This window comes from Pristiophorus japonicus, chromosome 7 (genome assembly GCF_044704955.1).
Source record: "Pristiophorus japonicus isolate sPriJap1 chromosome 7, sPriJap1.hap1, whole genome shotgun sequence".
NCBI lineage: Eukaryota > Metazoa > Chordata > Chondrichthyes > Pristiophoridae > Pristiophorus > Pristiophorus japonicus.
In genome coordinates, this window is record NC_091983.1 from 50,789,564 (window position 1) to 50,813,269 (window position 23,706).

Consider the following 23,706-nt stretch of genomic DNA (forward strand, 5'->3'; position numbering starts at 1 on the left):
CACATTCCTGATAGCCTCTGTCTTGGTGTCTGTGGGCCGATTGCCATCAGCCGCGATCTTTCTCCCCAAAAACTCCACTTCTGATGCATTTCGACCTCTTCAGCCACAGCCCTATGCGATCCAGTCGCTGGAGGACCTCTTCCACGTTTTCTAGGTGCTCGGCGGTATTCCGACCCGTGACCAATATGTCGTCCTAAAAGACCACCATGTGTGGTACCGACTTGAGTAGGCTCTCCATGTTTCTCTGGAAGATCGCTGCAGCCGACCTAATTCCAAACAGGCATCTGTTGTAGATGAACAGTCCCTTGTGCGTGTTGATGCAAGTGAGGCCCTTCGAAGACTCCTCCAGCTCCTGTGCCAAGTAGACCGAAGTCAGGTCGAGCTTGGTGAACATCTTGCCTCCTGCCAGCATCACAAATAGGTCGTCTGCCTTAGGCAGTGGGTATTGGTCCTGTAGCGAGAAACGATTAATAGTTACTTTATAATCGCCGCAAATCCTGACCGTGCCATCACTTTTGAGTAATGGAACAATCGGGCTGGCCCACTCTCTGAATTCCACTGGGGAGATGATGCCCACGTGTTGCAGCCTGTCCAGCTCGATTTCCACTCTCTCCCTCATCATGTGAGGTACTGCTCGCGCCTTGTGGTGAATGGGTCGTGTCTCTGGGACCAAGTGGATCCGCACCTTCACCTGGAAAAGTTTCTAATGCCTGGCTCAAAAAGAGAAGGAAATTTGTTAAGAACCTGGGTACATGAGGCCTCATCGACATGTGATAGGGCTCGGATGTCATCCCAGTTCCAGCAGATCTTGCCCAGCCAGCTCCTTCCAAGCAGTGTGGGGCCATCGCCCAGGACAATCCAGAGTGGCTGTTCATGAACCGTGCCCTCGTAGGTGACCTTGACCATGGCACTGCCCAGGACAGTGATAAGCTCTTTGATGTACGTTCTCAGTTTCGTTTGGATGGGGCTCAGGGTTGGTCTGAATGCCTTGTTGCACCACAGTCTCTCAAACATATTTTTACTCATGATGGATTGGCTAGCGCCAATGTCCAGTTCCATGGCTACGGGTAAGCCATTCAATTTTACGTTTAGCATTATAGGTGGACATTTTGTCAAAAATATGTGCACCCTGTGTACTTCAGCATCTGCCTCCTCTCTCTGAGGCTTGAAATTGCTTTGATCCACCATGGACCGATCTTCCTCTGCCACGTGGTGGTTAGCAGGTTTTGCAGAGCTTGCAGTTCGTTTGCAAGCTCCTTGGAGGTGCCCCATTGTTCCACAGCTCTTGTAAACATACCCTTTGAAGCAGCATGAATAGGCTGAATGGAAACCTCCACAACGCCAACAAGGTGTGAATTGCCTTGCATTCATCCTTTGTTGGGGACTCTGAGTCACCTGAGGCCTGCTGGCAGTTGCAGACTCGTGGGTTCTGCCATGTACATTTCTGCTCGCAAACACAGTTCCAGTTAATGTATGAACATTGCTAGCACTTGTGTGCTGAGAGATATGTTTGGTGTTATCACTGGTGGACATAATCGCCTGTGCTATCGCAATGGCCTTACTGAGGGTCGTGTCTCTACAGTCAAACGTTTTCGTAGGATGGTCTCGTGGCCAATGTCCAGTACAAAAAAGTCTCTGAGCATTTGCTCCAGGTAGCCATCAAACTCACATTGTCCTGCAAGTCGCCTTAGCTCAGCGACGTAGCTCGCCACTTCCTGACCTTCAGATCGCTGGCACGTGTAAAACCGATACCTCGCCATCAGCACGCTCTCCCTCGGGTTAAGATGCTCCCGAACCAGTGTACATAGTTCCTCATATGACTTATCTGTGGGTTTCACTGGAGCCAGAAGATTCTTCATGAGGCTGTAGGTCGATGCCCCGCAGTCTGTGAGGAGGACCGCTCTCCTTTTTGCAGTGCTTCCTTCTCTGTCCAGCTCGTTGGCTACAAAGTACTGGTCTAGCTGTTCGACATAGGCTTCCCAGTCCTCACCCGCCGAGAACTTCTCCAGGATGCCAACAGTTTTCTGCATCTTTGCGTTGGATTCATATTCTCGTTGCCAGTTATTGTGTTCCTAACACAGATGAGGCTGCACACAGGGAGGTTAAAGTAACAGTGACCTCAGTCTTTAATAAGACACTCCAGAGTGAGGAACATGCCTTAGGGTCCGGCTTATATACAGTGCTCCCAAGGAATGCTGGGATCCCTTGGGACTTCAGGCAATGAGCTCCCTGGTGGCGGAACATGGGAGTGCATGCTTTACAGATACACAACAAAAGCAACCTCTTCCAATCCTCAAAGCTTACAAAATTGAGATAGGATAAACTGGAAATTAAGAAAAATAAGCAGAACTAGGAATGAGTTGGTTCATAGAATAATAGACGTTTACAGCATGAAAGGAGGCCATTTCGGCCCATCGCGTCCGTGCCGCCCAACAAGAGGCTATCCAACCAAATCCCACTTTCCAGCTCCAAGTCTGTAGCCCTGCAGGTTACAGCATTTCAATATACATCCAAGTACATTAAATGTGGTGAGGGTTTCTGCCTCTACCTCCCTTTCAGGCAAGTGAGTTCCAGACTCCCAGAACTCTCTGTGTGAAGAAATTTCCCCTCAAATCCCCTCGAAACCTTCTACCACAAGAACATACAAATATAAGAAATAGGAGGAGGAGTTGGCCATACGGCCCCTCGAGCCTGCTCCGCCATTTAATACGATCATGGCTGATCCGATCATGGACTCAGGTCCACTTCCCTGCCTGCTCCCCATAATCCCTTATTCCCTTATTGGTTAACAATTACTTTAAATTTATGCCCCCTGGTTGTTGACCCCTCTGCTAAGGGAAATAGGCCCTTTCTATCCACTATATCTCGGCTCTTCATAATGTTATACACTTCAATGAGGTCTCCCCTCAGCCTCCTCTGTTCCAAGGAAAACAAACCCAGCCTATCCAATCTTTCTTCATAGCTAAGATTCTTCAGTCCCAGCAACATCATCGTAAATCTCCTCCGTACTCTCTCCAGTGCAATCTTATCAGTCCTGTAATGTAGTGACCAGAACTGCATGCAGTACTCTAGCTGTGACCAAACTAGTGTTTTCTACAGTTCAAGCATAACCCCCTGCTCTTTTATTCTATGCCTCGGCTAATAAAGGCAAGCATTCCGTATGCCTTCTTAACCACCTTATCTACCTGGCCTGCTACCTTCAGGGATCTTTGGACATGCACTCTAAGGTCCCTTTGTTTCTCTACACTTCTTAGTGTCCTACCATTTAATGTGTATTCCCTTGCCTTGTTAGCCCTTCCAAATGCATTATCTCACACTTCTCCAGATTGAATTCCATTTGCCACTGTTCCGCCCACCTGACCAATTGATTGATATCTTCCTGCAGTCTACAGCTTTCTTCTTCATTATCAACCACACAGCCTATTTTAGTATCATCTGCAAACTTCTTAATCATATCCCTTATATTCAAGTCTAGATCATTGATGTATACCACAAAAAGCAAGGGACCTAGTACTGAGCCCTGCAGAACCCCACTGGATACAGCCTTGCAGTCACAAAAACACCCATCAACCATTAACCACTGCTTCCTGCCTTTGAGCCAATTTTGGATCCAACTTGCCACTTTGCCCTGGATTCCATGGGCTTTTACTTTCATGACCAGTCTGCAATGTGGGACCTTATGAAAAGCCTTGCTAAAATCCATATACACTACATCAAACACACTGCCCTCATCGACCTTCCTTGTTACCTCCTCAAAAAATGCAATCAAGTTAGTTAGACACAACCTTCCCTTAACAAATCCGTGCTGACTGTCCTCGATTAATCCGTGTCTTTCTAAATGAAGATTTAATCTGTCCTTCAGAATTTTTTCCAATAATTTTCCCATCACCGAGATTAGGCTGACTGGCCTGTAATTATTTGGTCTATCCTTTTCTCCCTTCTTAAACAAAGCTACAACATTAGCAGTCCTCCAGTCCTCTGACATCACACCTGAAGCCAGAGAGGTTTGGAAAAAGATGGTCAGAGCCTCTGCTATTTCAGCCTGGGATACATTCCATCCTGGCCTGGGGACTTATCCACTTTCAAAGCTGCTAAACCCCTTAATATCTCCTCTCTGACTATGTTTATTTAATCTAATATTTCTCATTCCCCCTCCCCGATAGCAGTGTCTGCATTGCCCCTCTCTTTTGTGAAACCAGATACAAAGTATTCATTAAGAATCATGCCCACGTCTTCAACCTCCACACACAGATTACCCTCATGGTCTCTAATAGGCCTTACCCTTTCTTTAGTTATCCTCTTGCTCTTAATATATTAATAAAACATTTTTGGATTTTCCTTGATTTTACTTGCCAAGAATTTTTCATGCTCTCTCTTTGCTTTCCTAATATCCCTTTTAATTTCACCCCTGGACTTTCTATAGTCCTCCAGAGATTCTGCCGTATTTAGACCTCAGTGTCTGTCATAAGCCTCCCTTTCTTTCTTTATCCTACCCTGTATGTCCCTAGATTTGTTCGCCCCATCCTTTTTCTTCAACGGCACATATTTAGTCTGAACCCTCTGGATCTCCTCCTTGAATGCCTCTCACTGCTCTGACACTGATTTACCTTCAAATAGCTGTTTCTAGCCAACTATGGCTAAATCATTTCTCATCTTAGTAAAATTGGCTTTTCCCCGATTTAGAACTTTTATTCCTGGTCTATCCTTGTCCTTTTCCATAACTACCTTAAATCTAGCTGAATTATGGTCACAAGCACCTAAATGCTCTCGCACTGATACCCCTTCCACCTGCCCAGCTTCATTCCCTAAAACTAAATCCAGAACCGCCCCCTCCCGTGTTGGGCTTGCTACATACTGGCTAAAAAAGTTATTCTGAATGTATTTTAGGAATTCCATACCCTTTATACCCTTCACACTAATTTTATCCCAGTTAATATTAAGGTAGTTGAAATCCCCTACTATTGCTGCCCTATAGTTTCTGCACTTCTCAGAAATTTTGCCTACATATTTGCTCTTCTATCTCCCTCTCACTGTTTGAGGGTCTATAGTACACTCCCGGTAGTGTGACTGACCCTTTTTTGTTTTTCAGTTTGACCCATATGGCCTCGTTTGATGATCCCACGAACATATCATCCCTCTTCACAGCTGTAATAGCTTCTTTAATCAATACTGTGACGCCCCCTCCCTTTTTACCCCTCTCTCTAACCCATCTAAAAATCCTGTAGCCAGGAATATTGAGCTGCCATACCTGCCCCTCTTTTAGCCATGTCTCTGTAATAGCTATAATATCATACTCCCAAATGTCTACTTGTGCTCTCAGCTCATCTGCCTTATTCGCTAGATTCCTTGCATTTAAGTATATACCATTTAGTGCAGCCAAAGCTCCTTATTGACTACTTCCTAGCCCATATTTCCTCTGTTTTTCAAATTCACTTTCTACATTTTTGCTTTCCAATTCCAACATTACATCCCTCTCTACTGAATCTATTCTCAGGTTCCTATCCCCCTGTTTAAACTCTCCCCAACAGCACTAGCAACCCCCGGCACCCCCCCCCCCCAAGCTCTGGTCCCAGCTCAGTTGAGGTGCAACCCGCCCAGCTTGTACGGTTCCAACATCCCCCAGAAACGGTCCCAATGCCTCCGGAATCTAAAGCCCTCCCTCCTGCATCATCTCTCCAGCCAAGCATTCATCTGCTCTCTCCTCCTATTTCTATACTCACTTGTTCGTGTCACCGGGAGTAACCCGGAGATTATTACCTTTGAGGTCCTGCTTTTAATCACTCTCCTAGCTCCTTAAACTCTGCCTGCAGAACCTCATCCCTCTTTCTACCCATGTCATTGGTACTGATGTGGAAACGACCTCTGGCTGTTCAGGGCTTTGGTTGACCTTTTACGGCCAGATTGCTAGGTTTCAGGGGCCGCAGGTGACCCATAGACTGCAGTTTGGATATTCCCTTTTATTAAACAATACTTGGGTTGTAATACAATCACCTGATAAGCAAAAAATATTCCACTGTCAAAGAATACACTTTTCATTATATTATTCCTGTAAATAAATGTAAATTCAGTGGAGGTGAGGCTCCCAATGTGAATCCTCACTAAATAGTCGGACATTAGCGTTATTGTCCTATCTCTGACTAGCAATGTGGTCCAGAGAGGTTTTCCACTGGGAGTTAAATTTACCTTATATTGTAAAATTGACACCAGTGTCTCTAACTTTCAAAATATTTGAATATTCATTTTGAATATTTAGCCCAGGCTATTCTATCAAAGGCTGACTGATAAGAGGAGTTTATGTATGTATTTTACTTCCAGTTCCATTTCCTAATTTTTTTATAACAGCAAGCTATATTGCTTGCAAACAACTCATTTCACCTGCAATTCACTCCAGGTGATCTAAAATTACCCTGTAATCTTTTTTCCTGTTAACTGCCCTACTAATGGAGCAGAGTCGAGGGAATTTGGGATGTTTACACCAGAGATTATAAAATGTTAAAAATGATTAAAATTATATAAAACGAAGTTTAAGTAAGTATTCCAAGGAGTATAGATAGGTTGCCTGACATAAACACAGATTCTGTAACCGGGGCAAAGACTTAGGGAACGAAATTGCCCCTCGCCCCAATTGGCGGCAGTAACCTTCCGTGGCCGGATCTTTTATCGCCCGGATCGGAAGTCACACCCCGACATGGAATTGGGCCGTGCACCCCTCAAATGAAGCGGAGCACTGTCTCTGGTCCCTGGTGCTCCGCTTCCTTGGAGGGGTGTTCCCGGGGTGGCAGCATGGTGCTGAGTCAAGTGCTGCTAAGGAGACCAGTGCTACGTGGATGCACCGCATGGTGCTGACGTGCTACAGCGCCCCTTCCCTTCAATTAAAGGGGAGGGCCGCTGCACACTCTTCAGTCCCTTTGATGCCCAGCCACTGGGCCAGCAGCCCAGCACTCAAAACAGAGTTCGGGGCTGCATGATGGCATTCCGGTCAACATGGGGGCTGCCATTGTCGGGCCGACGCGAGAGTCGGCCAACAAAATAAAATGGTAGCCCAGGGCACTAAGGGCCCCCCCTTTAAGGGATGCCCCAGCAGGCAGCGGATGTCCGCCAGCTTTGCGACCCGCGAAGCTGGTGTTGACATCCGCCTGTGCGGTCCCCGTGACTAACGGGGCAATTTCCCCCGTGGGGCGCAAAGGGGTCAGTGCAGGGTGGTAAGGGGTTGGCGCACACGACGATGACATCATCACCGGTTGTGCGCCGGCTGGGGGCACTAATCGTGGGGTGTGCCACTACCAGCATAGCACCACCCAAACCTCTGGGGTAATTCCCCCCCCCAGGCAAAAATGCTATTGCGCCCCATTAGTACCCCCAGAGTCACTAAAGGGACTATAAAAAGGGGCAATTTCGGACCCTAAGCTCAGACAAAGGAGAATGATCAGGCAGTTTAGATTTAACTACTTCACACAGAGGGAGCAAACGTGTGAAACAAATTGCCCGGAGAGACACTGAAAGCAGACAGCTAGAGAGAGTTCAAGAGGGAGCTAGATACATTTTGACAAAAGAAACTTGAACAGAATAAAGGAATAGAGGATAGTTTGGCATTTTTGAAATTTGAACCATGTTCCTATGTAGTAATCACCCATTAATGAACATAGTCAGGTAATGAGTCCCTCAGACTGAGTTAATGGTCTATTCTTACAAAGTATGCATCAGCTAACTTCAATAACACGTGTACAAGCTATCTATACCCTGCAAGTGTGACAGGTAGCAAGCACAGTATCAGAAGCATTTCCATAGGACTAATGGGATGCATTAAATCTCTCCAGTAAACTCCATTTGTAAGGTGGTTTTGCTGCATATTTCTGGAGGCAAAATATAAATGACCACCCCTGGTGGCATAAACTGCCATGGGCTGACATTTTTCAGACCACGAGTGGGCCATATGCAGATACACATTGTTGCCCTGTATGGACCTATCCCTTGCATTGTCAGACAAATTAAAGTCTGAAAGCATCTTTTCAATTGTTGGCATTGCTCTGTAAACAGGGTGAGTTCGGGGCACTGGGAGTCAACACGTATTACAGAACTACCTCAAGAAGAAGCAGTTCTGCAATTTGATGAGATAATAGCTGAAGCTATAGGAATTTCCTAATGCCGTATCAACGCCCTAATCATTTTTATTCAATACTATTTTACTCCTCCTCCATTTTTTGCCTTTTTCTGTCTCCCTCCTTCTTCCAAACTACCAGTGAGTCAGAAGAGTGGGATAGTCTGGGTCACAGACTTATCAATGAATGCTTCTCCATATGACATTGAATCAGCTGTTGTCAATCTTTACTTTCCCTGAAAATGAATATTCTGCAGCTTAGTCAAAAACTGAACTCACTCATGTGCTCAAAAGGTAGTCAAGATTGAGGTTTCAAACTTGGGCTTTTGAATGCCAGTTCAGTAATCTATTGCTAAAGATACTAAGGTGCAAAAAGGTCTAAAGTTTAGCTATTGCTGAAGGCACTGGACCCTAATTGTTTGAGCGATCAAACACTCTGCTTCAGAGTTTCACTATACCATTGTAGACCAGTGCCCTCTGCATGAGAGTCCAACAGACCACTGCGAGAGAACTGGGGGTTGATTTCTCTGGGATTTCTCCCTCCCGTCCACTGTAACTTCAGCGGAAGATCTGCAGAAACCCCAGAGACACATGGTAAACACACTTACACAGTTTCTCCAGGGTATCCACAGATCTTCCACTGAAGTTACGGCAGTCGATTGGGAGAGACCCCATGGAAATTCAACCCCTTGGAATACTGCACAGAGCCTCATTCTAACGTTGAATATGCAGGACCTTGTTCATGGTTCTCCAATATTCTCATGATCCACTAGTGAATGTGATGCTATGCTATTTTAGCTGTCAACCCTTGACTGAAAGCCCCTATTGCTCTGCTACTACAATTATGGGCCCTCTAAACCAGAGTCCAAGATTACTACAATATCTAGGAACTTAGGAACGGAGTAGGCCATTCTGCCTCTTGAGCCTGCTCTGGATTCAACTAGATCATGCCTGATCTTCTCCTCAACTCCTTTTTCCTGCCTTTGCTCGTCCATATCCCTTGATACCCTTACCTAACAAAAATCTATCTATCGTCGTTTTGAAAGCTCCAATTGACCCCGCATCCACAGCATTTTGGAGAGAGAGTTCCAAATTTCGCATCTGAATGGCTTAGCTCTAATTTGTCCCCTTGTGCTTGATTCCCGTACCAGAGGAATTAACTTCTCTGTATCTACCCTATTCAATCTTTTTAACATGTTAAGCACTTCAGTCATCACACATACTGCACATCAGTGTTCATTGAGCTATTGACCTTTCTAACTGGAGGTACAACACCTTTTTTGCAAATTTACTTGGCTTCTTTAGATTTCAAATGTAATTTACAGCTAAATACTTTTAACTGAGGAATAATTTACCATTAGCTACCCAATTTTGAAATAATTCACAATAGTAAACACACAAAAGCAGTTTTGGCTAAGCCAATAGCTCAGAGGACCATATCATATAATAACAAAATAACGTGTATTCTTCACAATAATTTAATTTTGAAGTGTTAGCTAAAGTAACAGATTATTATTTTTCAGTGTCAGTAGAAAATTAGAATATGAATGCCCCCCTCCCATCTTCTTCACTTTGCTTTCGAAGGCTGTGATTCATGCTTGGGCTTGGTTCTATGGATATTGACATCCCTCCAATACCTTGCTCAAATAGCCATTATTCATATGCGAGCATGGGTAGTGAGTCACAGGGGGCTATTGAACCATGAAGCTTATCACAGCCGAGCCTGATCCTACCTTTATCTCGGATACACACACATAAATATTTTGGAAATTGACAGCAATTGGCTATGTTTTCTCCATCCCTGCAGCAGGGATACTGAGACCAATTGTTGAACCCCACGACTACCTTGAATGAAATCAGCCCACTCTGCACAGAGAAGGGATCAAATATGGGACCTTTCCTGATCTGTATGGCTCAGTGTCACATCATGCAATGCAATTTCCCACTGCGACATGGGTATTCCAGTGCTGCACTGTGGAAGTGCCATATTTCTGATGAGACATTAAATCAAGGCCCCGTCTGCCCTATCAGGTAGATGTCAAAGATCCTATGGCACTATTTTTAAGAAGAGCAGGTGAATTCTTCCAGATGACCGGGCCAATATTTATCTCTCAGCCAACACCACTACAACAAATTATCTGGTCATTATTATATTGCGGTTAGCTGTAAAACACTTTTGGACATCCCAAGGTCATGAAAGGCACTATATAAATGCAAGTCATTCTTTCTATCATTCTATACTTACAGATACAGGGCTATAAGAGATTAATTTTGGATGCCTCCAGCAAAAAGCACAGACATGATGGACCAAATGGCCATTATCTGTGCTGTGTTGTGCTGTAATGCTGCATGGTTTTATGGAAGGTAATTATAAAACTTAATAATTACTTTAATTTTACCTTGTGATGTAGAGTAAGAGGATTTCCCTAATTTGGTATGCTGCATTTTACAGATAATAAAGCATGCAAAAACATCACACATGCACACAGAAAGTGATACAACGGATTGCTGCGTTGGGTACTAATTTTCATAGAAAGAAAATTATACAAATATTTTAAAAGAACATTACAGGAAATGTAAAATTATCTTCTGGGACATTCGTTTTGAAGCTACATATGGCAAATGATGCACAATAGATGCCAAATATATATGCCAAAGTCAATGTTTCAGACTTTCATATGGTTAGATGAAAGGATAAAAATAGAGATTATTTTATTGGTTTCTTTTAGCATAAATAAATGTGAGGGAAATTATGACTGATTTTAAATCTTAGTACTCTAATTACTGAGCTGCCCTTATTACAAATTGGCAGTTTTGCAGAACTGTTACATTTGTCATATTCTTTCCTGTGTTTCTCATTTTCTGTCTGAATTTGAAGTAATATTTTACCCTTGTTCTACCGACCATTCAACGCATGACTAGTGTGTGCTGGCAACCAATTCCCAGGAAAATGCAAATTATAAAATAGATGCTAGAAGATGTGTGATTTTGACCCTTGGCGACCCACAAACTGATTTTCTCTAATTAGATGGTAATGACAAATTTTGTGAAACAACAACAAACAGCCTACCAACACTCACTGTTTCAGCTCAGTTCTGAATAGTGGTTACTCAGGTGAGTTCCTGGAGAGCTGTCTGCTGCTCTGGAACTGTGGCCTAGTATAAGTCAATGCTACAATGGAGAAAGTTGGAAAATAAATTGCAGAATTTGCATCACAATAGTTCTTGCTGTAGTAATCAATGGCCAGGAAATTCCCTGTACCACCAACGTTCCTTTGCTGGGAATTCAGTGGGAACCCCAGTTACGCGCATCAACGGGTTTTCCGCTGCACCTCCGACAGAGTGATGCTGGGGGAGTGGGAGAAGCTCTGAGGAACTCCCCAGCTAATGACTCTGGTACAGTGCGAAATTCCTAATAGACAACATGCTGGCCGAGAAACTGAGGCCGGAATTTTAATCTGGAGACGGGTCGGGTACGGGGAGGTGGTGGTGGGGGGCTAGAAAGTGGTCGGGAAGCACGGGAGAACTGATTAGAATTTGAAAGCTCTGTTTCCCACCTACACCCAGCTACATGGAGAGGCTGGCTGGCTGTGGGCACTAGGCCGCAGAGAGGAGCGAGGGAGGGATCAGGGGTGTTTGGGAGCCAGAGGAGCAGATAGCTCTGCGCCGAACTAGGATTGAATTTGGGATTTTCCTCGACTATATAGTTACCCACTCACTGGATAACCTCATTGGTCTATTAGGAGAACTATAATACATGAATTTTAAAAAGAGTAGTTAGATAAGTTGCAATAATATACACTGCTTATTGGGTATCCTTCTGAAATTAATCTGTATGATCTTCAGAGGTCCTTGCATGTAACACAAGACGGTATCAAAATCAAGTTCCAATCATGATTGTCAAGAACATACAGTTAACAAATGTTTTGAAAAGATGAAACAGCAGAGTTGAATTATTTGTAATATGTCCATGACAGTGGCTAAGGAATTCCAAAGTTTTGAGGTCCTGGGAAGCATGCATTAAACAGTGGAATGAGTCTTGATTTCAACAATGCAAAATAGAATGAAGAATGGTGTCATAGCTTAAGAAAAACATGAGAGGAAAGTTCAGAGAATTACCGACCATCTGTAATATATTAAATGTCTTGCATATGGCATATACTGTACTTCCTGTAAGCATCACACTTAGGCCGGAATTTCCTGGGGTGGTAGCAGGCGCGATCGGTGGCAGGTCGGGTGGGAAAGTTGTTATTTTTGACGGGAACCTGCTGTCATCCTGCCCCACGCACCTTTCCCCCAGATGTGTCTGTCATCACGGAGCTGACCTGACATTTTTAACCACGTGGCCATGGGAACCACACTGCTCGGGAAGCACGTCTGTCAACCTGAGGCGGGAGCTCCATGGCCATTGTTACAGCTGATTACTTGGCCATTGTTACAGCTGATTACTTGACAGCATCAAATGTACAGTGAAAGCTCCCACCTGACAGATGATCACTTTCCTCAGGCAGAAGTTGTTGCTCAGTCCATTCCCAGCACAGATTCTCAGGCTGCAAGTCTTTCCAGCAGTCTCCCTCTAGTGTCACCTCATTGCAAGAACTCTCTCACCATTGACAGAATGCTTCTGTCATCTGTACTTCACCTGCCATCTATTCCATCAACATCGGTGCCGTTCATACTGTCTCACCTTGGTCCTCAGACTCAGACCACGATCAGCCCCAGGCACACCAGCAGCACCAACAACACCAAACTTCTCCATAATCATCTGATGCTGCACAGGACAGAAGGCATCAGCACCTGAGCACATTGCTGACCGGGAGGCCAGGGATGGCCTCATCATGGCCAGATTTAGTTAACTTTTCGCTGTACACCTATATGACTGCCACATGATGCGCCAGATTGGCATTATCCCACACCAACAGCATAAATCAGCCCGACAATTACCAAGTCATTCCTTTCACACTCGTCACCCTTACGGGGTTACTGTTATGTCTCACATTTCACTGAAACTCTCTAAGCTACTTCCAAAAGGTGCACACAAATCTGTCCAAGACTGGAAAGTGTTGAAAATAAAGATTTTTATGTTTGACACCACATTAACAGAAACTTTACATAAACATTGGATAAAATACCCAAGTGGCTACTCTTGTGTGTTGTTAGTTGGTATGATTGGACGAGGGGTGGCTCATGAGATGGGGATGTGATAATGTAGAAAGAGACAGAGGGATGGGTGGACGTACAAGGTATGTTGGTGTGAGTAAGGATGTGCAGGAGTAGGGTAGGGAAGGCAGAGTGATGGGGATGTGGTGAGAGGCACAGCAGGATGAAGTTGAGTGTGGTTTTGTATTAACATTTTGTGATCTAATGAGATCATTGAAAGATTACGCCACTGCACCCAGGTCTTCCTGAACACAACCCTGCTTGTGCCCTCCTCTGCAATCTGCAACCAGATTGTCTTGGTCTCCTGGGGAGGTCTCTTCCACCCATTGGAAGGTAAGAGGACCTCCCTGCGTGCTCTGACTTCCTCCATAAGCATATGGAGATAATCATCGGAGAACCTGGGTGCAGCCCTCTGCCTCTGTGCAGTCATTGTCAGTGTTTGCAGCACTCCAATGCTGTAGTACACTGACTATGTTAGATTAAACTTCAAATGTAATGTGGCCATGGTCCCTTTAAAGATCTCGGCTGAAAACACGTCATGAATGATGTCACCAGACCTGCACCATTTAATTGGCCTGGGTAACGCACCGAGCAGGCTTAATAGGCCCTGTTAAGGGAAAGTCATTTTCAGCAGTGTGGTGGAGCGAGCAGCAGGGTCGCGACCCACCATGCTGACTGCCCGCACCAGACCCGCCGAGGTAGGCAAGATTCCGGTCTTCGTTTCTGCTACACTACAGTAGTCACCCTTGCTTGATTAGCTCAAAGTAAAACAGCAATAAATCAGACCTGAGGAGGTAGACAATGAACAAATCAAAAGTGAGGAAAGTAGGCTGAATAATCGGTGGCCTGAAAAACCAATGGCCCTAATAGTACACTGTGCATTATACAGTACAACACATTAATTATTATAAAACAGCACCTCCTCCAACTCACCCTGAACAATTCCAGAGGAGATCTGCTAGTGTTTGATAATACACTATTGATAAAATGGCGCGGAGAACAGTTGCAATGGAGAGAGAGGTTGGTGACTAAAGGTGAGAGAGGGATCGCCTATCAGACAAGGTTTTTTACATTCCTCGTTCCTCTGCCTCCTCCAACACCACTCATCGTTACATAGCAATGTTATGCAGAATGCAGAAGACTACTGTGATACAACCCACTTCATCGTGGGCATATTGCAGGGGACCTGCAGACTGATCAATGCACTGGAACCTTAGGTTCAAGATGCTGATTATGTTTGGTGGTCCCATGGTTATCATTGTACCTGTGCTGCTCAGGTGTGTTGGGGTTGTGGAGGAGTGCATCCTTTATCCCTTAGCAGCCATCCTCTGACCTTTCAGGTGGGGTGTAATAGTAGGGGGCCAGATGAATGTTTCGGGGTGAAAGTTTCGTGGAAGCATGCCAGCGAAACTGATGCCGACTTGCATAATCCATCGGTGGTGATTGCCTACCAGTTGGCCATTGATGGATTGATAGCACTTCCCGTTGAGAAGATCTCTTGGCTCAACCTCTGGTGCCCTGATAGCTACATATGTGCAGTCAATGACGTTCTGTACACAAGGGAAGCTGGCCACAGCTACAAACCCTAGAGCTCTTTCATTCTGGCTATTGCCGTCCATTAGCAATGTACTGATTGGCTCTGGTTAAGAGGGTGGTGGTCTCTTGCTGGTGATGTCTCCCGTAGCAGCCTGAAAGGAGCCAGAGGCAAGAAAGTTCAAGGCGGTGCTAACCCTCAACAACTGCCGGCAAAGGATGGCCCCCTGGTCAAGCAGGCAGAAAGTCATGCGGCAGGATGCTGCACAGACCTGTAACAGCCTGGCTGATGAAGCGCAGCCTACTGACAAACTGATCCCCCGAGATGTCCAGGAAAGTGACTCAACCTCTAGACCCTGTGGGCTGGGTAAGGCCTTCAATAGGCAGCCTCCCTCACCTTCTATGAGCTAACAGGCCCAGGTGCTGCTCTCCCTGGTGGCTGCAGCTGCTGCTGTTGTTAGCCCATCCAGAACAAAGAAGCAAACATGGCACCTATGATAAGCTGCACATGCTCAGTCAGGGTGAGTGAGGCAAACAAATGAAAAAGAAGTGATATCCAAGCTCAGAAATGCATTCGGAATAAATTAATCAGAAAAGCATATAAATCCTATTGATCTACATTAATGGCGGTGAGCACACCTTTCAATTTCCTGCAGATCATGTCAGTCAGTTTGAGGTCAAACTCATCAGGTTTCACGGAGTGCATTGTCTGCTGGGTGGGATTTTTGTCTCGGCCAATTAAAATTGTGTTGGGATCGCAGTTACGTCATAGAACCCCCATTTAAATACATTCTTTAGGCACTGGCCGGTTTCTGAACTCAGTCAGTTGCTCTGTGAAAATCAGGATCAGCCAGTCCAAAACAGGAATGGGGTGGTAAGCAGATTTCCCCAATTTTAACGGCTCACCTGCTCCATTCCTGCTGGTCGCAGAGGGTTAAATAAAAGATGTTTCGGGACACAGCTTCGGGTCCCCCACTCTTCCTTCTGCTCACTGAAATCAATGCAGCCTTTCCTCAGCTACTGAGAAGCATTGAGACAGTCACAGCTTTAAAGCTGTTTTACTAATTTAAAAATAAATCTTCTGTTTAGAAATCATTAATTTGGGGATTCCAACTCTAGTTGTTGATATAGTACTGCAGGAGCGGCGAGGTCAGGGCGAAGGAGCGGCGAGAGATTGTAGAGGGACGTGATCGGGGCCCAGGAGAGGTGTGAGTTCATGGCCCAGAAGAGGCGAGGGCCCAGGGGCAGCATGGGCCTGCCCACACTGCGATATGTGTGCGGACTAGGTCCATGCAGCAGAGCAGGTCTCCAGTTGTCTTGGTAAATCCTTGCTACTGGACCAAGACCTAGCTCTGTCAAGCCCGTGTGGTGGCTGGTGTGCAACGGTCACCACACGTTAAAAAAATCCAAGCACAGGCATCTTCCACCCTCCAAGATGTAGTTCGGACCTGGAATTTTAGGTCCATCATTGAAACACCTGTGAACTTTTTGACGTGGAAGCAAGTCATTCTCGATTCAAGGGATGGCCTATGATGATGAGATAGTTCAGTCATCCTCCATGTACATAGACTCAAGAATGATAAGGTAAAATGGGATGATTTTGGAACTGAACATTTCCTGCCAAAACTTATCATTTGTGAAAGTCATTCATACTTTGAAAACAGGAAAAAAAGATGGTGATTATGTGGCATCCAGCACTCTAACACAGATAACAGCATCATACAGAGCACTTTCAGAAAGGCCAAGAAAAGTACTGATTAACTTGGGAAATCTGTCAAAGTTGAAATTGGGATGGTCTTTTGCTCAATTTCAGTTGAATTGCACAAATGGAAAGTTAAAAAAAAAAGTAAAATGAATATATCGTCATCCATCTACAATTTATTACTATAAAATAATGCACTCAAAACATAGAAAATTGGTATTTCTTATATGTAAAAGCATCGATGTAATTAACATCAGATCTGTAGAGCAACATATAGTACAACATATACACCAGAGTCTATTACATATTTTCATTCAACATCATGCAGATTTTGTCATAAAAAGATTTTAGTTATTTGGAAATATACAAAGAATGTTCAGAGCACACAGAAATAACATTGTATACCTCATCATTTGATGGGACTAAAATGAAAGCAAATTCCACTTAAAGAAAAAGACCAGCACTTACTAATAGCCTAAAAATGTGCATGAAAAGTTTCAGTCACCAGTGAATATACCTAACCATTCAAATATCTACAATATGCAGTAATTTCAAAGTGCAACTTCTCTTCTGCAAATAAAACAAAAGATTTACAGCACTAACTTGAACAACTTGTTTCTAAGACTAAAGGCAGAGATAGATACATAGGCAGAAAGAAAAATACTGCTAAAATTATTATTCTTTTTTAATTTCCTCAATTTAAAGTATATTCACAAAGTTTCTGAAAATAAATTACAATCAAAAGGCACAAGTGAGCTAGCTTTTTTAAAAACTAAAAAAAATAATTTATACCACTCAAACACAACATTCAAAGGAACCACTGCACTGGGAACTTTCTCAGTTGTGAAAAAAATTGAGGATTAATTTTGAATGAATTATGTTATGCAGTTTTGATCTTTTTTTCTTACAGTTTAAATAAAAGCCATAGTCACTGTAACAAAAAAAGATGTGGTCTCTGTTGGAATGTGCAGAGGCAGTTTGATTAATTCCACTACCTAAAAATTCAGTTCAGTATTTTTACATTATATTTGCAAGTTCAAATACAAGTACAGAAGCTGTACAATATCTCTTTCCATCACATGTTGGGTACACACATAATGTTGACTTGTTATTTACAGTCCCTAGATTTTCCTTGCTATCATATTTCTTCAATTTTGTTTTCAAAACTGTTGCTAGGTAATCTTATGGGTAAGCAATGTTCATGATAAGAAGATACTAAAACTAAGTATACATTTATTTCTGTTTTGGTATTCTAGCTTTTTGCTTTGCTTTGTATGGTTCATGCTCCTGATCTATTTTTAGCCAACGAGGAAGCTGTACTAAATAGTAGAATCTGTAATTCCATGAATATTTAATTTGATATATGGTGGAATTCTTTTATATGCAATAAGTTAAGATAGTGGGGTGGAGGGGGGCGGGATTGGGGGGGGGGGGTAAATTCTATATAACCAGACATGAATGTAACAGGGCCAGCTTTATTGTTACTCTATAAGGGAAAAGGAAAACTGATTCGGTAACCATTCCTATTTGTCAGGGCATTGGAAATAATTTATCAATATGTGAACTCCAAACTGTATTTTATTTTTAAGTAGCTACACATACAACATACTGAAGCATGCTTTCCACGTTTTATAGGCAGTGCACCAGTTGCGGTATTTTTAAATTAATTCTATGATGCCAAAGACAGACAGTTTGGATTTTGTGCTGCTGGTTCAATAGAATTAATACATGCTTCCTATAGATATGCTGGTGGATCTTTCCAGTTTTGCTACTCAGCATTACAACCACTAGCAAAAGTTTACCAGTGAGGTTCACAACCTGCTGCCTCACAATTCTCCTAGTTCTCCATTTTGTTACCTCGGTTATCGGCCCTCTTTTTGATTTGTATTTGTTTTGTTTATTTTTGGTGACACCAAAAATGCATTTTGTTACTGAAAATCAAAATCACTCACCAAGCTATGCAGCTAATTATAAAACAGCAGCAGCCCTGATTGTTCAGAAAATCAGTTTATGATAAATAATCACATGGATATCTATATTTGGTTTCTTTCCTTTTTACCCAGCATCAAACCAGAAATGGTCCTACCCCTAAAATGTTATGTATGTGCACAAGTATAGCTCACAAAATCTAAAAAATATCCAACTGACACATTGCATTAAAAAAATTACAATGTAAGAAACTGTCACTATCATTTTTAAAACTTTCAACTTTCATTCATTTTTCAAGTAACAATAGCTTTCAAATCTATATCCAATACACATTTTACTACAATTGAGCTATGCTGTAACAAAAATTAAAGGCCAAAAAAATAATAATTACCTTACTGGGATGTTTAGTGACGCACCAGACATAAAGGAGTCGGAGAGAGCAGGGACTTCCTATGCACTGCAGTCAGATTCTGCACTCTTAACTAGGCCCGAGACTATCAAGGAAACATTTCAAAAGCAAAAAAACACCCTGCCTTTCCATATTGTAGTGCATCGCCCAGAAAATTGCTTAACCTGCTCCATAACAATAAACTTCAACAATGACCTTGATTTCCACCATCGCACCCCCCCAATACTTTTTCCATTTGTCTAATTACACATTTCACCTGTACATCTCCTGTCTTTTACAAAACTCCTGAAGATCACCACTGTTCATCTGTATGCTAATAGCTCTGCCACATGGACAAAAGTGATAATAGTCCTGGTGGAAATATCAACAGGCCGAGACAGAGGCTGGAAATTCATAGTTAAAAACAACAATAAAAGAGAGCAAAGGAGTAAGTGCACATACTCCGCGATGGCTGCTGAATCAAACACAACCTCAGCTTAAGGGCATCAGACAGACAAGAGACTGCAGAAAGCCTAGCTATGTAGCATGCATCGAATATGAGCTCCCTTAAGAGACAATCCTTCTGCAGCAGTTTAAAATCACTAGCATATTGCTGACTTACCTCTTCCTCAGCTACAGACTTACATCAGGGAAAGTTGTATTCCACCCAAATCAAAATGTGTGGCCAAAATTTCATGGATATCAGAACAATGGAAGCAAACGTGACAAGTGTTTCCTAACACTGTCATCAATTCTGTGGTCGATTCTACGAGACCATGGTTTGGGGTTGTATACCTTGTGCTACTAATACAGTACCCATGGGTCCTTGAATCTCTGGAGCTGTGTGTGTCTAGTATTGTGTGCAGTGCTGTATATAATGTAATATAGGGAAAGGCTGAATGTAAGATCCAACCAAAAACACCACTATCCTCCTAATTTAAAATGAAAACTTCCAAATTTTTCTAACATTTTTTCATAAAATTAAATGCATATTTATGATGTATAAATCTAACTTAAAAAAATTAAAAAATCAGCAATTGCAAAATGAAAATTAGAGTTTGGAGCTTTCGAGACCGTTGCAGATTACAGTAATAATCTCTGGGTGATCTGCTTCAGATCATTACTTTTTAAATTGGATAAAGTCTATGAATTATTAGATTAAACCTTTGAGCACTAAATTTCCTTTGCACCTTACAAAACACATTTGCCACTTCCTATTGTCAACCAAATGATATATATAAACTTTTACAGTTATGCCATTTTTTAAAAAAGGACCAATATCCATAACTGCAAAGATTCTAAAAATGTAATTTCTGTCATTCTTTACAACAATGCAAAAATACTATGGGGGGCATGAAACATTAATTTATTAACATATTCTCACAACTTTGTTATCTGTAATAAAATAAGAGTTTTTAAAATACTTTTTAAATGCTGCAATTTTATCTGTTCAAAATCACCAGTGAGATATAATTAGGAAATTATGATTCACTGAGCTCTGTCCTGAATTAATTTAATATACTAATCTTTATGCTAATATCTTCATTAACAATATCAGTTATCCAAGACAACACTCATTACTTCAGATTTGAAAAGTTTAAGAGTAGAAAAGTTGCACAAATAACTTAATTGTGTTTACAATTGTGACTTAAAAAAAAACAGCATTGTAAAATAATGCTGGATTTCTTAAAATATATACTGCAACTATAAAAACAACAAGGCACACGCTGGGTGTATTATTAAGTCCCCAACACAATGAAACATCCTTAGCTAACAAATCAGCATGAAGCATAACTAAGGTAAAGCAAAAGAGTCATTCTCAGTCTGTCTGTTAGCCGGTAGGGGGTCAGTCAGGACTCAGAGCACCAGCCATGGACAGCTCCCGGTGCTGACAGGACACAGACACATTTCCCAAATGAAGCCACCCCTCAAAATAACCAGCAAATGGACTGATGCACAAACTAAATAACAATGTTCACAGAATAATAGCAGTGAAGCACAAATCCCTAAATAATTATATTAATTAAATTAATCTTGGAATCAGAAGCAGTCAAATGGAAACTTGCAGGAAAAAGAATCGCACAATAGGTCGGCAAAAATAGGGTGAATTAATGCACCGTACTTTTTGTTTTATCCTGACGCTTTCACTACTGCTTTCTCAACTTGCAAGCATTTTATTAAATATTCTGCTTCTGCAGTGCACATAAGGTTGAAAGTGTTGAGCAGCTCCATAGAGTAGAGCAATAAAAGCTTTGTAAAGTAATAATGGATTTGTAAAAGAGACGGTGCAAGTTATGATGGCCTACGTCAATGTGATGAGCTTTAAAAGTGAAATATATTAAGTCCAAATAATTCTGTTTTGTTTACCTCCAAGGTATTTTAAGTATGTTTACCTTATGAATATTAACCTTGATTCAGAATCATTTAAAACTTTACAGCATTCAAACTAATTTTCTGAAGATCCAAATGGGACCAGTTTAAGGCAGCATTTTAAGAGTTCTATCATCTAGGTCAAGTTTGATACTTTTCATTTATGGCCTAAATCTGCCAACTCTAATTCTAAATACTGTCTCTTTTACTTGTCTTCAAATTAAGGGAAGCCCAAAATATATTTTGGTGTTTGTTCTATAAAATATTAGTCTTTCTTTGCTGATGATAAGTTGAGCCAATCTTTTGAAACTATGGCACTATAATATCTGTAGGCACATGTGGACTTAATAACTTCCAGCCACTTTCAAGCCTGTGTCCTGACTTTATACCAATTACATCAGTTCAACAAATAACAGATCAGTGACAAACTTTTACCACAAGATTGGAAGGTAGATGACTGAGTATAGAATTAGAAAGGACAGGGTATACGGCTGTTATCAGTAACCAACAAACACAACTGAAGACTGAACCACTGGATTCAACAAGCAAACTAAAAAGGGCATTATGCAGCAAATTCTCAGAGGTCCACATTTCATAATTACATTCTTTTTTTTAACCATTGCACGAATATAAATCTGAACTGGATCACAGCCGGCACTGCATGTGTTATTTTTACTTTCTATTCAAAACGCTTTAGTTATTAAAACACAGCACAGATCACAACTACAAAGAAAGGAATCTCATCAATCCATATTAGATATATTTGAACATAAGCAGACTATTCAGAGAAATTGGGAACAAAAAAGAGAGAACTAAACTACACCCACCACAATAAGCAAAATACTGTGACTTCAACCAGACTGCAAGGAACAGCACTCTTCGCTGTGGAGAAGCTTAGGTAAAAATGTCGCCTTGGCAAGGATGACAAATGCAGCACGATAGGCTACCAGGCCTAAGGGATCTGTTATACTTCCACATACATCCACTAATGCACACACTCCCACTCATCCTCTCGATAGGCTTTTTCACATCTTTTTACCAGCTTCAAATCTCCGGCATATGACCTTCTGTTAAATAGATAAAAAAAACGCTTATCAGTCATGCAAATGAGGCTGAATTCATTTTCCACAACAGATGGCCTCATAGATAATGATGATGGAACACAGAAAATTGAATGTCTCTTGCTATGTGTCCATGGCAACCAAGAGCAGAATAATATCAATAAGAGGTGCTGCATAATAAGGTTGTCAGTTCTGAAAATCACACTCTGACTGAAACAGGTATAACGGGCAAGTTAATTTTTATATTTGAATTTTCTGCTTTTATGAATGAATGATAATGAATTTTAATACAAAGTATCACCTTGGTTGCTGATGCACAGTGAAGTATCCTTTTCTAACCTTTCTTTGTTGAAAACTGCATTTTTTTTTTGTTTTTGATCTGGGGGGCGGGGGAATCACTGTATCAGCGTGGGTTTTGATTTAAATGCTAGTTTTTAATCCGTACTTGCTGCAGTCTAGCTGATATGGAATGCTGCAATGATGCAACGGTGGCTCGCCTCAGGCTTCCACCCTGGTTCTCAAGGGGCCGTCCTGCAAAATGAATCAGCAGACGTCCTGATCAAACTGATTAAAATGAAAATGGCAAGGCACACGTCTGGGCGGAACTATCGCGCTTCACTGCCTGACTGGCAAGCACGCTCGCAGCACCTCCACTAATGGCTGATTGGCTCTTATGTCTAACAGCCCGAAAAGAGGTCTGCAGTTTCTAGCCGTTTTCCAATACAGAACAAATTCTGAACCGAAGTGCTTGTTATATTAAAAAAAATATACGTGACTTTCCTCCTCGGCTGTGCCTGCCGTTTGCTGGGCTTGTGTTTCTGCTGCTAGCCCTTGTGCATTTTAATTCAGAAATCAATAGAGCCGCTCTAATGGAGGCTCCACTTTCCGAGCAGCTGCAGACGCCAGTGCTCAAAACAACTAATGACGTCTGTGGAGGTTTTCAGCTGATTGGGCACTGCATCGGATGTTCTGTGAACCAAGGAATAGGAATCATTTACAGTCTGTTAAAAAAAAATGGCAGCTTGGATTTTTCAGTCCAGGGGAGAGTGAAGCTGAACTCCTACACACTCGGCTGCACCGTTGAGAGGCACATTCTCCTGAAGCCTACGTGACCACCATAGCCCACAAGCTGTTGTCCTCGCGCTGTCAGATAGTGGCCTGATCTCACACAATAAGTGAAATGAGGACAATAGTAACCCTTTCAGAAAACAAAAGGACTCCACACGTTTGCTGTGAAATCCAAATTGTGGCACTGGAGAAACTAACATTTTTTTTCAAAAAAATTAATTTGCCTAATTATATACAACATTGCAACATTACAATCATACATTCTAGAAATATATTCAATTATATTTCGCAATCAGATATTGAAAAGTCCCCTTTTCCTGTCTAAAAAATGATTTCTTAGATTATATAAGGAAAATCTGAAAGCAATTAAAATGCTATATGCCATATGGATACAATCA